Source organism: Ylistrum balloti, unplaced genomic scaffold (assembly GCF_031769215.1).
Source record: "Ylistrum balloti isolate Yb309-2 unplaced genomic scaffold, AGI_CSIRO_Ybal_v1 Utg369726, whole genome shotgun sequence".
NCBI lineage: Eukaryota > Metazoa > Mollusca > Bivalvia > Pectinida > Pectinidae > Ylistrum > Ylistrum balloti.
In genome coordinates this window covers 701,071-718,749 of record NW_026781943.1, presented here as the reverse complement: position 1 = coordinate 718,749, position 17,679 = coordinate 701,071, and the positions used below count along the sequence as shown (strand labels likewise).

Here is a 17,679-nt window from a genome sequence, read left to right as displayed (position 1 = left end):
TAGAGTAAAATCACATGAATTTTTAAGGTCTTTTGTCAATTTAACAAGTCAAAATGTAGGATTTTGACAGTCATGGAAAAGCTCACATTCTCTTCATGTCTTTATTTTGTGTGTTACAGATACACCAGACAGTACACCAACAGAAAATGGTGTGTCGGACAATCGACCAGAGCGTAAACAGTCCTTTGTAAGGGGAGATAACAAACGCAAGGTTATCACACATCGCCGATCCCCATCAGGGCAGAATACACCAAGACAGGAAAAGGGAGCTAATAAAACAGATTTATTACCTGGTGGTGTTCATAAGTCACAGGAAGGTGATTCAGACAAATTTGTGTTACATGTCAAGGATGCCAATCTGTTGAAGTCTTCAGATCAGAGGAAATCACCAAATCTGATGCCAAGTGTCTCACCAGAAGACAAGCGTGAACATGGTAGGAGAGGCAGTCGAACACCTCCAACCACTAGGGGTCGTCTTCGTGAAGACAAGATAAAAGACAAGAGTTCCCAATTAGATGATGGGAAGGTGGTGACTATTGAACTCCCTGAGAGTCCAGGTGCTAAACGGAAAAATTGGATGGGTGGCAGTGGTGCATCCACACCAGCGGGCACTCCAGATGAACCTCCGCCCTCTCACTTCTACTACTCCAGACACCATGACTATGCAGAAATTCTGTCTGATGAGGAAAAGTCACGATTCGGTATTGAAGAACAGACTAAAACATCTCCAATGGAGATTTCAGGCCACATAGAAACAACTTTCGGTGTAGATAAGAAAATGTATGTGGACAGTTGTCGCTCCGTTGGAACACCGTCATCTTCTCTTTCGTCACCAACAACTTCTGATCCTTCATCTGGCACTTCTGAATGCGTCAGAAATGCTGATGGTAAAGTTGTGAAGATGACTTCGTCTAGTGTTTTACAGCAAAGTGTCAGTGAAACAAATGATTTGTCCGTGTCTAAGATGTCAAAGTGCCTGAGTGTACCCGCAGACATTCAGAAGTCCTTGGAAGACATGACATCGTGTGCAGGGTCTCGCGATGACATGCTTAGTTCTATTACAATAAGTGAGTTGTCAGCATCAACAGACAGTTTCGCACGGTATGAAGATAATCATTCAGATGCTCGTCGGAGACGTAGTGCTTCCATGGACAGTTTTAATGAAGTTGAGTCACCACTTACACGTACATTACGTGAGATTAATGCGCAAATTGACAAGGCATTCAGGAGAGATTTAGACAAGGCAAATCGCTTACATGAAGGAGAACGTCCCAACAATCGGAGTCGCTCGGGGTCATTTGACAATATTCCCTCAGATTACCAGAAGGAATCTATTGGATTGTCATCTCCCAACATCATCCCACCCTTACCATCAGACTCTGGTGAAACTAAGACCACATTTGTTGAGCGCCCAGCAGAGGAGATTCAGGTTATTGAGACTGCTCGTGTCATCAGAGCGCCTCTCAGGCCGTCATCATCAAATCAAACAAAACTAGCACATATAAATACCCAGAATGCTTCGCCAACAGGAAGTGATGTTTCCGGGTACAGTGAAGGCCAAGGAGGGAAGCTAAGTCCTCGCCAGTTCTTGCGTGGATCTAGTAGCCAACAGTCAAGTTGTCTTCCAAGTCCAATGTCTCCATCAGAAGAGCGGGCTAAATTTGGATTGTCGGATGATGAGCATCAGGTCAAAAGTCGTAACCCAGAAAACAAGATGAAACGTTCAGACTCGCGCCATGGCTGTGTAGAATTTGACTTGTCAGATGAAGACCTAGAATTCCTGTCACGGCAAGGTATTCTGCAAGAAATGAAATCCACTCGTAAAACAAATAAGGATGGGACATCCTCGAGTCCGTTCATGTCTCCTAATGAGACACCACACCAGATAAGCTCTCCTATCCAGTGGTCTCCAGACATGGGATACAAAGACATGCCAAAGTCACAGTCCTTCTCTGGATCAGGGTCATCATACGTAGGTGGGGCCACTTATAGTCCCTCAGTTGGAAAAGCAAGTGATGCAACAACATGTGAAGGATCACCAACCACTAAGGGTCACTCAGTACATAAAACCAAGCCACCTGCTAGACGGGAATTCGCTAAACTAATGTTAGAATCTGATCATGATTCATCAAACAAGTCGTCCAAGTCCAGTCCTCGGTCACCTAGACAACAACCACGATGGGAAGACTTGGCAGGTCTAAATCAGGATTTTGGTGCTCTTCCATCAGTCAAACATAACACAAAAGTGGGAGACTCAGCATTGGTTAAAACGCAAAAGGACAAAGTTAAGGTCGAAATGGAATCTGCTTCAGAAGAATTTGATCGAAAACTTCAAAATCTGTCTGATTTTAATGATGTTTGGCGTCAGCAGCTTGCTCCAACAGGTGATGTGTGCCGTACCGTCTCCAACGATGACCAAGCTCACACGACTTCTGATAGATACCGTCCCCAGCTAAAGAAGTCCCAGACAGTTGGTGCAATAGAAACAACCTCGATGGGCATTAGAAAACAAAGGGAGAAGACTCCAGAGTGTTGTACACAAGATCAGACATTAACCATGGAAAAACCAATGATAAAAAAGTGTTTGACAGAGTCAGATATTCCTCAGATTCGTCAGTGTAGCATCATGACTCAGGACAGTCAGAGTACAACTTCATCCAGTGAGACTTCAGATGCACTGACAGAGATACATACCAGCACAGACCGTATGATGGTTGAAAAACCATCCATACGACGAGAAGAATTAAAACAAATTAACCCTAAAGTACCATCTTCTAGTCAAAAATGTGATGGTGAAGAAAAGGCATCATTTCCAAAACCACGCAAAATTCAGAAAATGGATTCTTTTGATTTTTCTCTGGACAGTTCCGTGCAGGAAAGGATGGACACCTCAGGGCCATCTGAGGAAAGACTAGGCACTGTGGATAATCAGTTTGGGCATTCTACTACTGCTGCAACACTCAGTCAAGTAATATCATCTAGTCAGTCGGAGAGTACAAGTAACAATTACAATGCTAATGGAGGTGCAGGGCGTTATAATGGGTCATCCAGATCAGACAATACTGCATTCACAGAGCGTGACCATGCCCAGCCATTCCAGACCATGTTGGAGGACATTGATGTGAACGAGAGCTGTTTTGGCATTCCCACTCATCAAAACTTATCAAATGAATTTAGAGAAAAAATGAATGAGAGATTAAAATCACAGTCACAGCAGAGTAGTTTGGACTCTCCAAATGTGGTTGCCATGGAATCCTTTGTATACCAGGAGCAGTCAGAACATGAAGTTCATGTTGGATTTGCTAGACCTGTTGTTGATTTGAGTCACATTGAAGCTGCCGCACAATTTGATCAGGAAGAGTATGATGGTGGATTTCAGTCAAGCACGCGGATGGAGGTGGAAGCGGGGTTGTCATCCATCAATCTTCCAGCTGAGAATTTGTGTTCCCTGTCTCAAGGACCCATCGTCATGGCAACACCTAGGGTCATTGACATGCTTGACAACACAGAGGAAGCACAACAGAATGCTATCAATGCTGACCTTGAGCTGACAATGTCACAGAAGTCGCCTCAGCATGTCACAACTCATGACATGGATGACTTTGATGATGACGACACATGTTGCTCAAAATTAAGAAATATGACACAGGCAGAAGAATGCCCATGGCAACAGAATCTCTCTGATCTTCCAGAGTTACCTCCTCCTGAAAGAGAATTTATGGAAGTGAGTCGTCCCAGTGTTATTAAGTGCTCAAAGTCCCGAAAGAAATCAGAGCCTCGGTCAAATATCAGTATCAGACGAACTATGTCTGAGCGAACAAAGGCTGAGGATGCAATCTCGCAGCGTAGGGAGGTAGGAATTCATAGAACAGGACAGAAAGGTGGCGGCAAGTCAGAAAAGGAAAAGAAAACAGCTCAAGACAAAGGAGGAGGAAAAGGTCAGAGATCAGAGCGAGGAGAGACTAAATTGGTTCTTGAAAGGAAGACTAGTTTGAAAAAGGGAAAGGACAGCATCCACAACACGCAGTTCTTGGAAACTGGCGAAGCAAGTGATGCTGATACAAATGATGATGTTTTTGTGGACAATAACACAGCAATGGGACAGGATATACCGAAAGAAAGATCTTCTCAGAGATTTCATTTGGAACATAGTCCATTGTCAGGTTTTATGAATGATCCACCAAGTCGCAGCTCATTGGATGAATCTTTCCTCCAAGTGGCTTCTTCTCGCCATGATGATTTTCTTAATAGAGATGAGGAAGGGCAGCAGGAAGACATTCGTTTTACTCGTGCTCATAGATCTACCAAGCTTAAAAGTTTACGTGAATTATTTGAGAAGACTGCTGGGGAGTATGAGGCATCACATTCGAAGAAGAAACAGTCGACGTCATCTTCACAAGAAAAACTTGTGTGTCTGCCTACTGGTGAGACAGAGAGCAGTGAAACAGTCAGACTGCATAGTGCACGGAGTGCTTTTGCTGCACGACGCTCACATTCACATACAGAACGTTTTGTAATGGACAAAGAAAATGTTTCTACACAATTTATTACAACTTCTGATGAGTGGCAAATGCCAAGAAGTCGTCGTAGTATTTCTACTGACATTGGTTATGAACTTGGTAGAAAAAAAGAAACGACTCGCCGAGAACGTTCCTGGGATCGTCAGTCTAGCTTTACAAGTGCCAGTAAACCGCCAAAACATCGTAGTGGTTCAAGAAATCGCACAGCAAGTGAATCGTCTGTCAGTGAATCAGAAAATCGTGTAGGAAGTTCGCGAAGCTCACCAAAATCTCAACGTCAAGATGGATGTTCCTCTGATGGATCTCCAAAGTCCAGAATACCAACAAAGATCCTTGACACTGGATCTCCGAAACTTGGCAAGGATGCAACGCTCAGAAGCTCGCCTAAAACTCAGCATTTAGATGGGGGCTCTATTACAAGGGTAGACACAAATGCCTCCCCAAAATCTCGTAAAGGAAGTGAATCTCCCTTTTTACAAAAGGCATTTGACATCTCAATACCCTCACAACGAAACAGACAGAGGATGGAGGATTCGCCAAAAGTGTTACGCCGTGTGAGTTTTGGACGAAGTGATAATACTCCTGCTGAGGGTTCTCCAAAGTCTCCGAGAGCTTGGAGGTCATCTGGCAATAGGAGGTCGTTGTCAATAGAAACCTCTATAGCAACAGTAGAAACAATGGAGAAAGACAGTGTGGTACAGAGGAGTTCTGAAAGAACTCTGAGTCAGTCATGTATATTGCCTAGCTCGAAAGGGAATCAAGGGGATGGGGAGGACTGGGGTGGGGCAGGGACAGACGGGTGCAATCTGGAGCGAAGAGGGAGCATCAAAGAATTAAGAGAGTTCTTTGAACAGAAACATGATGCTGATACTCAGAGTGCTGAAAATTTGTTGTTACGGTCGCGAGTTCGTAGTGTGTCACCAACACTTTGTCAGTCACATCGCCATGAATCTCTAGAGACGGTCAATGTCCGCCACAGTCTTGAACTGCCGTCAAGGGGGGCAACTCCTCCCTTAGAAGGCTCGGTTCGCTCTCAGCCTGTCCGGCTGGGTCCTAAGCCATTTTATGGAGCCCGAAAATGAAGTGTACAGATAACTGTAACTCCGCTGTTAAGATGTACAACATTTTAACATTTTTATTATTTTAAAAATCTACTAGTGTATGTTTACTACTTATAATATGACCTAGTCTGTATATTATTGTGATTTATGTAAATATGATCAGAGGTCATATATAGAAATAACACCATGTGAGGTTAAAGGTCAATTCTTCATAAAGACAGCCTCTCTTTTTGTAAACCAATAAGGAAAGGTTAACCAATCAGACCAACTGCCTCTATAGATACACCTCTGTAGACAGACAGACAGTCCCAATAGATACACCTCTGTAGACAGACAGACAGTCCCAATAGATACACCTCTGTAGACAGACTGCCCCTATAGATACACCTCTGTAGACAGACTGCCCCTATAGATACACCTCTGTAGACAGACTGCCCCTATAGATACACCTCTGTAGACAGACTGCCTCTATAGATACACCTCTGTAGACAGACTGCCCCTATAGATACACCTCTGTAGACAGACTGCCTCTATAGATACACCTCTGTAGACAGGCTGCCTCTATAGGTACACCAGTGTAGCCACTGATAAACCAGACTACTTTTGTAAACAGGCAAGGGAGACAACTTTTTATCACATGATTGCCTATGTTTTACTGTCAATATTCCCATGTAATATTTTTAGGCAAATTACTTATGTATCATATATGCCATTTTAACATCAGGTTAAGGAAATTCACAGATGACTTTGTGACATAACATTGGAGATGTGATGTCAAGTTTGATGTGGTATTATCTGTTTCTTCTATACTTTTCTGAATAATCAGTCGTGTGATAAAAATGAAATTCATATTTATTTGATAAATGATTAATGAAAGAATTGTTACAAACTTTTTCATTTTACTTGCCAAAGACTCACTCAATTTAAGATTCTTGAACTCCTTTTATTAATCAGATATCAAACGAAAACCCTTGTAAGATCATGTATACCGAGAGATTTCCTTTTTACAGAGAGTGCTATATAAGATAACTAAGGAGGTGTCCTCAAATCAAAGCATTCACTTTACAGAGACTGTTGTTATGTAGAGTTGACCTTTATAGACAGATAAATCTGTATGTGCACGATTTTATCAAGTTGTCCTTTGTTGAGATGACATTCTAATCCTGATGCAAAGCATTGGTACTGGGTTCTCATAGTCAGTATAATTTTTGAAGTGCTTTCTGAACTAGGAAATAAATAAGTGCTGATCAACAAGAAATCTCAAGAGTTCAAAGATGAAGGTCAAGTTTTTAGGTCAGGACAAATTCCTGATTTTTAAATCTTTTTAGATAGTTTAAAGTTTAAAAAAGGGTTAGCCATGTATAAGATAATGAAAGTCAAACAGTCTAGTCATACTTAATCAACTTAATGGATACTCATTGTAATCACAGTCATAACCAGATACAGTATTGTGTAACGTTTGATAGGTGTGTCAAAAAACGAAGAGAAGATTTTGTCTTGTCGCATTTTTAGGGGAAGATTAAGATATTAGTCAACAAATGATTGATTAGGAATCCAGTGGGTAGACTGGAGAGTTCTCCGAATGAATGTACTATATCTGGTTGTGATTGTCGTGACTTCATGTTAGTTAGTATTTTATACAGCAATATAATACATATTTTATCATACTGAGTGTAAATGCTGCTCTACCAACCAGTGATTTTGTGAATGGAGTCAGATTAATTGGAGAGCAATTTTAATTTGAAAAATGCAGTCCTTATCAATTTACATTTAGGAAGAATCATAATTGGAATTTCTAAATGGGGTCCATTGATTCTTCTGAGTGTTTTTTAACCTTGTTTTTAGTTGTTATAAAGAAAAAGAATCACTTTAATTCTTATTTTTAAAGTCCTGTTTTAATTCTGATTTGAAATGTCCCAATCATGTTGTATTTAGTTGCATTTGATAATTTGATGACATATAAAATTAAAGTTAAATTATCTGCTGTCAAACACTCAAACAGAACTAAGAGGATTAAATAAATTCTGTACACTAAAACACTCTGAAATCAGAACCAAAGGGAGGTAATTAATGAAGTTTTATTCGGAAACACACTGAAATCAGAACCAAGGGGAGTTAATTAATAAATTTTCTAAACTAAACACACTGAAGTTAGAACCAAGGGGAGTTAATTAATAAAGTTTCTACAGTAAAACATAGTAAAACTGCACTTGATCTCAGATCAGATCTCTGCCAAAAAATGAAAAAGGATCTGAAGAGGCCTACATACAGGATAATTGTTCTCTGAAGTACAGCTGAAGATAATAGAAATTTTTAAAATTTAACATTTTTTGTTCGTTTTGTTTTGAAAATGTATAATGAAAGATTTTATGACAATTTTAAAAATCACATCTTTGTTTTAAAATCTGAATTATTTTGAATTGAAGAGATCATTAGATTTGTAGCAAAGACATTTGAAGTGTTTGGTCGATAGGTATGTACTTAAACAAGAGAAACTTAAAAAAAAAAAAAAACCTCACATTAATTAGCTTGATATGTAGAGTTTTTCTACAGTAATGAGTCATTTGAATACTTTTTACTATCTTAACAACATTGGGTTCTGCAGTCAGAAACATCACTTTGAATGTCACCAACATTAGTTAGTAGCTGAATTCTTTGGCAGCATTTGTGTTATTTCGGAGATTTTGTCAACTTTTCTATTGAATAAAATCCTCTGATAGTCTAAAATCCTATCACTATTATTAAACAATGCCAAATACCATGTTAAGTACTGTATCTTTTTATAGAAAGTATTGTTGGGCCACATGTTTTTTGTACCAATCAGTATTTGTCTTAACTATCCACTTTTACTAGAAAATTGTGTTGATCATTTGTTATCAAATGTTGTGGAATACTTACAATTTGTCTGCAATTTTGTGAACATTGACCTTTCTGTACTTATCAATGAAGCAGTGAATGATTTCATGTATTTCATCATTACAGAGTGCATGTCCTAATCTGTGTATAGTTAACAATAGCAATGATATACTTCAGTTTATATGGCAAATGCTTCACCTGAATTTACATTAAATTAGATGTAAATTGTAAGTCATCTACCATACACTAAATAAGGATTGACAGGTACTCTCAAGTAAAATCTGTTTAAGGGTTCCTCATGCTATAGTCATGGGAATGATTCAAGGTGACCTAACTCTGGGAGATATTGAATTTAAGGAATTGAATCTCATTTTTATATACTGTTACTAGGGCCTTAACAAATATGTGTCATTTGGAAGTCATGACATGTTAGATTTTATTGTTTTTTTTTTATGAGCAAGAGTCATCCAGCTTGTCTTTGGTGAAGACTAAATTTACTTCTCATTCAAACAATATCCTGGAAAAGTAATATTCTTTTAATTTTTTTTTTTTTGAAATAATGATTTTAAAAAGTTTTGATAACGAATGACTTTTTAAAATTTTTAACAACTTGATAACACAGACTATTCTATCGTAACATTTTACAATTATAAACGACCAAAAACCAAATCTAAGATTTTACGATTGACATACTTGGAGATCCCGCAGCTGAGAAAAGAGCCGACGATGGTCTCCTCGGTGACACTAGCCCAAGCTAACCTTTATATTTGCTATTACTTTTGCCTCCCTCCGCGTCTATAAAACGTATTTGAACTACATTCATTTCCGGGGTTATACTCGTCCAGTGACCACGTTGATCAATTAGCCACCTTTGTTTCACACTCGCACTATTCTTACACTACGAAAACATACCAGGTATTATAGCCGGAGTAGTTTATACCTTTAATTATGGTAACCTGGCCACCCGTCAATGTGCTTGTGTATACACAGATGTACACGCATGACTGCGTCGATGAACATCGGCAGACGACTTTCTGGGTTAATGTAATCATACAAAACTCAACTGTTTTTTTATGATGCAACAATCTTACAAACACCGGCACAATACAAAACAAGACTGTATTTTTATTCATATGATGCAACAAACACAATTGAAATTCTTTCAATTATCGACAGAATAACAGTTCAGTTTGCTCAGTTCATTCTCCCGATCGGTAAGTCTTCCGACCGGGACAGGTCGGCTGAGGTCAAAAATGGGGGGTGGGCTTAATACCGGGCATCCCCCCTGTGCATGGGAGTTGGCAGAAAGGGGGGGGGGGCTTATTACAGAACATGGGCTTATTGCCGGAGAAATACGGTATTACTAATAAAAGTAAATCGATGGAACTTACTTTTTTTATTTAAGTAACTTGATGAACCTGTCTATAAAAGAAAAAATTGCAATATGATTTGTCTTTATAAGTAGGAGCCATTAAGTCATAGTATTGATGGTCTGGCCAATGGGAATGGAGGTAACAATGAAAAGGGCCTATCAGCTATGGGGAGATGTTCTTGAAAAATCCTAGAGTTATTAAGACCACTGAAATTTACACATATCTTGCAGTTTTGTAGTATTATTATTAGAATATGTCTTTTCATTGTGATGTGTTCAGCCCATCCTCTGATTATGAGCCAGACTTGGAAATTGATGACAGGGTTTATTGTATGGTAGATATGGTACATCTGATTCAGCTTGACTCTTTATGGTTGTGAAATTCAATAAAGACAGATATATAATGAGGAAATTTTCCAGAACAATTGAAAACTGAATAATAAGCAAAATATAACAGTATTAGATAGGATGAACAGGGTAAGATGTAAACATATACTTGGCATGGTTATCTCTTGTGCCTTTACTCCAGGGTTTTTCGTGTCGTTGACTCCTACATGGGAGACTACTCTATTGCGTTTATTCTTGTACTTTATGCACTCTTTGTTATTCATGAATTCGTGAACATAACTCATTTTGTAGGAGGCCTCAGTTTCAGAAAACAAACAAAAAATCCAAATAAGGAAATTAATTTGTCTAGACTTTGGGCAGTAGTTCGTCTTACAAAGTGTTGATGAAACCGAGGCCACGTGAACCCATTACACTGTAATTACATGTTTATGTGATGCAGACCTGTATTTCTATTCACAAGTGTATTGAACAAATGTTTTAATGGTATAATACTGATATCATATTATAGTTATGTTTATTATTAATGATAACACTCTAATGACACGTAATATATGCAATATAACAACATTAAGTAGTGGTATGTGATTGATGAGAGATTGTCAAATCAAAATTCTGGGACGATAAAGTTTAAAAGAATAATAGCAGGATCTATCTCTTGGAAAAAAAATCTGATTTTTCCTGTTAGGCTTGACAATGATTATTGAGTTAGACAAGTTCAAATGTTATTGTTAGTTTTCAATGTGTACCATTTTTTACTTCGCTCTGACTTATCAAAATGATGCCTCATTTAACTTATTACATATTTTCAAAAACAAATCAAGTTTAGGTAGTCTGTTCATTCTAAAATGTTATGATTTATTTTATAACATTCTTGCATTTATAAAATGAAAGTGCTGGTTTTTTTCGTTTTTTTTTTCCAGATATTGGAAATCAATGTCATCATACTGAGCAGATGACAATCAAGTGTAGTTAAATTACTTGATCTTATGTCAAGATATCACAGGTGTAACAAGTGATCTTACAGTAAGGGGTAGTTATATGGTTATGTAAGTGATTAGTAAAAAGTTAAAATAAATTTTACATTATCTGAAAGAAAAGGTTAAGAAGTGATGAAATTTAAAGTTTACGCACATTTTACATTATCTGAAAGAAAAGGTGTGGAATTGAAGATTAGTAACATTGCTATGTCATATAATTGAACTATTTCATTAAATACAATTAAAGAACTGCTGCGTTTTACAAAACAGGAAGTAGAATTATTTTTATTGTAATGTATGGGATCTGTTGAATGTTTAAATTGATAGCAAAAAAGGATTATGGCTGGAAGATATTTTGGGCAGTTCAAATTATGTGTAGACGTATTCAAATAGAATATACATTAAGGACGAAAGAAATGGTGGTGGTGATATTGGTGGAACTCATTGGTTGATATAAGTAGAAGGATGGACATATGCAGAGTAAAAAAAGTTTAATAATAAGAGTAGTGATATCTGTATAATGGGGTCAACCAGTGTGAATCTGTAAACAGTGTAGACGGCTAATAGAGGGGTGGAGTATACAAGGACATTGTCAACAGAAAATGTTATTAGTATTCAGATAAAAGTGACCTGGTATACACTGAGGTTGACCTTAGGTAGAATAGACTTTAAGTATAGTTTCATTAAGAATGTGGTGTGGTCCCCTGAATATAATAAGTATCATAACACAGGCAGTTCTGATTATCTATTCCCAATTTTATTTTTTGTTTTTGAGAAGATCAGATACATTCTAGATAAAATCGCAGATAGATAATTGGAACCCTTCAGACTAGATATAGATGAGACTGCGATACATTCTGAGAAATTTAAAAAAATTAATGAAGGGTGGAATTATGAAGTTTTGACGTCTTGAAGGGAATTAAAAGTAAATGTTTATTGTAATATTGAAGAAAAAATCAGTGTTGTGGCAAATTCAGTTGATAGAGACAAGACATAAGTGTAATGATAATTTATTAAATGATGAATAATTAATCTTTGTCACCTCTGTTAAAGAAAATGCAGACATGTCCCAGAATAATACATATGCACACCAGGGTTTTGAACTGTGACTGTCAAGTGTTTTAAATCTACGGTATGTTACACAGCTGTTGATTGGTCACATAACCATGTTTGTTTGTAGAGATAATGTTCAGATCGTAGCATAATATTTATTATTTACTGAATATCATATATATATACATTATCACGTCATACTGACACGATAATATGTGTCACTATCGTGTGTGACATTGGTCATACTCAATAAAGTCTAATGAATTAAAAACATTATTTGTTTCTTTTTGTCTTTTGATATATTGGAGATGGAGTCGGATGTGAAATTTTGAATTATATGGTCACGAGATGGTAGGTTGTTCCTTGAGAAATACTGGATCCTCTATCCACGACTTTGTATTTGTTGCGGTCGATAGTCGGATTTCCTCCCAAGATAAAACACCCAAATTCTAGCGACCCATGCAAGGGTCAGCATTCATGCAATGTTTTATATAGTTTACAACAGCACGATATTTAAAGATCATACATCGACGGAAAGATGAAACATTTATCTACCAACTTGCATGTGTCTAAGCAGTTAAATGTAAACCAAGTAAATTCTGGTGAGAATGGCTTCAGAAAAAAACAGTTGCCTCATTGGGCCAGAATCGCTTTTGTTTCTGCTGCCATGACGGCAACAAACGTAGCTGAAAGTAAGGACCACCGATCTAGACATGCTGTAGCAGGATGGGTTAGTCCTTTGACCTGGGTGACTTGCTCTTAGAAAATGACAGATAATTGTGTCATGTGTATGATAGTGATGATAATGACTAGGAAACCGGCCGGCATTCTTATGATGAAGTCTTGTCTTATATACAAAAGGTCTGTATGAACCAGGTGATATTACCAAGGTTTTTTATAATGATGATACCTGTGACAAGGCCTGGGAGTGGAATGTGCCTAAAAATGAAGAAGAATAAGTAGGTACAAATATGGCAGAATCTCTGGCAATTTCATTCAATAAGGCATGTATATTTAGGACAGAATCAATCATACTGAATATCTTCAAGAAAAAATACCCCAGACCAAGTTACATATGCACCAAAGGTTAATGGGGAAATGGTCTTTACTTCGGAATAGGTTTCAAATGTATGATGTAGGTTTGCAAGAGATGGAAATAAGCTGTGACTGCAGGGGTCCCCTTCTCTCCCTCTTTTCCGCTTAGCTGAGGAGAGATTAACAACAGAAATTAATCCACGTTTAAGGCATGTTAAGCGGTCTCCATTGCATTGCTTGGAAATGCCATGTGTATGAATTGCGACCCCACATATTTCTTGGAAATGCCATGTGTATGAATTGCGACCCCACATAAATAAAAGTGCTGTCACAAAGTTGAGAGGCGAATACCAGATGATGGAAATAGAATCAACAGCCATGAAATAAATTTAACATATTTGTTAACAATTCACTTTGTATATATGTACAAAGTGATAACAGCAAAAGACAAATGCCTCCTGGAGAGTAGTGACACAGCATGGGGTTCGAACCAAGATCACATTATGGTTACACCCTAGAGTTATCATTAATAAAAAAAATTGCCATTTACATGAAATTGGAAATTAATTCTATCAGCATTAGTAAATGACTGAACAAATATTTAACAGAAATCTCATAAACAATGAGTCAAATAACGTTACACTGATTCATATTATTATTCTGAGCCAAATAATAAACTACTCTACATTGGATTAATTTACCACTTAATTAATCATTTAATATTGACATGAATAATGAGAAAAAGTAGGTCACTGAAATTCACTGTCACATTTGTCACCATAAATTATAACTGTCCAAAAGTTCAATAATAGCAGAGGGCGTAATCTATACTGAAGATTCACAATGTCTTTGAAGTCAGAGGGGTTCCGCAGAGTCGTTGAAGTGTCCAGGTTCTCCAGTTCCCTGTCGTGGCGTGACTGTCTGTGACGTCTCCACGAAGCGTCCGAGCTGTTTGAGAAGAGCAGTCGTAACGAAGGACTAACAGAGTTTATTAAGACCTGGTTGCCATCACTCAGGTGTCATCTGACCTCCCACCGGCTACAGGACCCCATTTGGCCCTACTACTCGAACTAAAAAATGTCAACAACCTGATTGTCACTTCCGGTGTATGAGACTATTTGATTTAATAATTATTTTATTGCAAAACTTTGTACAATTGGATTGGGCACAAGTTTTTCTAACTTATTAAGCCCTCTCCATTACATGAATGATAAAACAATGCTTAACTACAAGCAATGTAACAATATATTGAATCATAATATTTTTCATTGAAACAAAAAAAGAAGGATGTAAAGAAGAAAGGAGGATAGGTGAGGAAGGAAGAAGGGAATATATAGTACAAAGGAAGAAATGCAGAAACTAGCCAAATCGCCCAGAGGCATCAATAAATTTTTGAACAGCTCTAGCTAAAAGTGAGTTTTCAGCTGAACTTAGTCGTACGTCTCCATTTAAAAGTACATCTATCGAGATATCACCCTGATACCACGACAGTTCGGTGAACAGGGTGTTACGAATTTGAATGTAGTTCGAACAATGAATTAAATAATCCTTGGAGAATATGTCGTCAAACTTACAGATGAGTTATCTCCCCTTCATGAGCTGTTCTGTTGTTAATTGCTCCGTACTGATAATTACCGGTATCTCTTGGGGCTTTCCCAAATGTTCCTCAGAAGTGTCCTTGATCGTCTCCACTGTAACTGGCTGTAGCTCACAAAGCAAAGACTTTGGCGATATGGTCACTGTCCGAGTACTAACATTGTAGATCTGCACAGGTATAAGTCCTGAAACCTCCTGGTTGTATGGTACAAGTGTGGGAGTGATGTCTAAGTCCTCTGTAACTACTGTTCCTGGTGTAGGCTGTAAGATAGCACAAACAGGTAGGTATGACAGCTTCTTATCCATATAACCCTGTATGGTGATTGTGGTGTTAAGCATGACGGTGATCCGTTTGGTTTCTGCTGATCTCACCAGTGCTAACCGATCGTCATGCTGCTCCAGCTGCCTATCCCTCAGTAGTATACAACGGAATGCCAAATACCATGGTGTCCTCAGACTAGCTGTCTGTAAAAATCTTCTTCCATGATAATATTAAATATATTAGTACCTAGGAGTATGGGTACTGTCGAGTTGTAACTACTGTCGGGCACCACTAGAATAAGCATTGATAGTTGTCGTCTTTTCCCAAGAGTGATGGTGAAATGTTAGCTTCTATGTAACCATAGTAGGGTAAAGCTTCTCCATCTGCACACTCTACATGTAGAACTTCCTTTAAGGGTCTAATAGGCCTATCCGTAAAATTTCTTTCATAGAAGCTGTGGCTCACCGTTGAAACAGTGGATCCTGTGTCTAACAGTGCACTTGTCTCCATCCCCTCCATAAATAATACCACTTCATTAGGGTGTCTAATCAGTCCCTCTGTATCGCTGTGGTCTTCAATGGTAGGGCTGCTCTTACAAACACCTACAGCTCGCCCAAACCCGTAGGTGCGTTGGAGTTTAAAGGCCTACGTTGGTGGTCCAGCCTCACACGACAGTTTAACTTCAGGTGCCCTACCTGTCCGAACCTCCAACCTCCCGCCTAGGGGTGGGTTGCTGCTCTGCATTCTTCCTACTACTGGTTCCTTTTCCCTTTACATCCTTCCTCCCTCCATCCTTGTAGTTATCCTGCCAGGCTCTAACCTTCGAGACTTTAGTGCTCAACTGGTTAATCATAGCTTTCAGCTCCTGCATCTCAGATGATGCCTGGTCAGGGTTGATGGCGGAGGTATTAACCATCTTGGCAACTGCTTTCTTGGACGACTTGGTCTCCAGCTCCATTTCCTCTCTCCACTTTCCGGACGGACGCTCTAAGTTCATCAAAATCCTGGATTGTGTCATACTTTTGAGCAGTTAGCTGTCTGAGTGGTTTCCTCAGGCCTTTCCAATAAATCTTCCGAAGTAACATCTTAGCCTTGATTGGATTCACATACTCTCCTTGCCTCATGGCCCGGGTAAAAAGCTGCTCAAGTCTACATCCCCATCTGGTGGCATCTTCATCCTCTTTCTGTTGTGCAGTGTACACTTCCTGCATCAAATCATCACCTTGCTCGTCTGTCTTGTAAATTCCATCCAGTTTATCCAGAACTTCTGATAACGTGGCTTCATATCTCACTGTCATGGCAACCTATCCAGCCTCTTCCTTCAGTGAGCGTCTGACTGCCTGCAGAATTGTTGGCCGAGAGTGCTGCTTGTCACGCAAGTAGCCGTCAACCTAATAGCGCCATCGCTCTTACGTAGTGTCTATCTTGCCCTTATTACCAGAGAATGTAGAGAGGCGTGCCATCTGCTGATGTACTGTTACCGTCTGAGGCGTTGTAGTGGTAGCCTCCTCCTTGGATATGTCGGTCTGTTGCCTGTTGAATAGCTCCAACTTGTGTTTGGCATAGTGCAGCATCCACAGTTCAAGGTCGGCGGGAGATTCAAACTTCGGCTTAACACCCAACTTGGCGAATGTTTCCAATAGGGTTGTCCCCTCATTGGTAGGCTCTATCTCCTCTTCCTCTTTCTGCTCTCCTCTATCTCCACAACAGGATCAGACATGTCCGACAGATAACGAGGATAAGGAAATACCAGTACCAATAATAATGATAGGAAATAGAATCCCAAAATGCAGACCTGGGTCATATATGTTGTATTACACAATTCAACAATACAGTATATACCTGGATAATTCAAGCAATACAATGGTGAACAGCGATTGACAATAACCTAAAACTGAAAGAACACAAACAAGGTGCAACACTTTCCCTGCAAAAAAAAAAACCCAGCAAAATGCTCACGCCGTATTAAAGTTGCACATATTCCACATACTAATGGTGACACAAGGGAGGTAATTCAGTATATAAACCTCAGAGGCATGTATTCTTCAACCTGCAATAAATACCTTACCTGTAACAAAACTAAAACCACGGACTTATATACACAGGGATAGGCAACTTGTCTTCAGCTCCGCATGTGTATTGTCCACCTTTTATATTTGCGCAGCGGAGCGTAACGACTGTCTGCCTCTCAATTTACCTTTAATCCTTCCTATCGCGCCTGCGCGGACCGCTTCTTTCGATTTCCGGCATTTTGTTTACATCAGCGACCGATGATGTGACATTGATTTGACAGCTCGATACACAGCCCAAATAATGCGTTAAATGAAACCATAATATGTGCTGATGGCGCCAGCCCGACGCAATCGTAAGGGAAGAGTGAGGTAAGTCTAAAACAGTCATTTCGTTTTAATCGAAGGAAGACTACAGTTATCGGAGCTTCAAAAAAAAAAAAAAAAGTTATCGGAGCTTCAAGAGTTAATGTCAAAAGAGTCTGATTTTCTTTCCTGGGATAGCGATATAGACTTAGATTTCTTTCTGGAAGAATATACCGACTATGACAATGTAGAGAACGATTTGGAAAGTGATGTTGAGGAGTGTG

At 38.9% G+C, this 17,679-nt stretch overlaps 1 pseudogene; it reads left to right on the top strand.

The window, feature by feature from the left end:
• The window catches only part of LOC132565612 (uncharacterized), a 28,282-nt pseudogene extending 15,822 nt beyond the window's left edge, over nt 1-12,460 (top strand).
• Nucleotides 12,461-17,679: the final 5,219 nt, after the last annotated feature.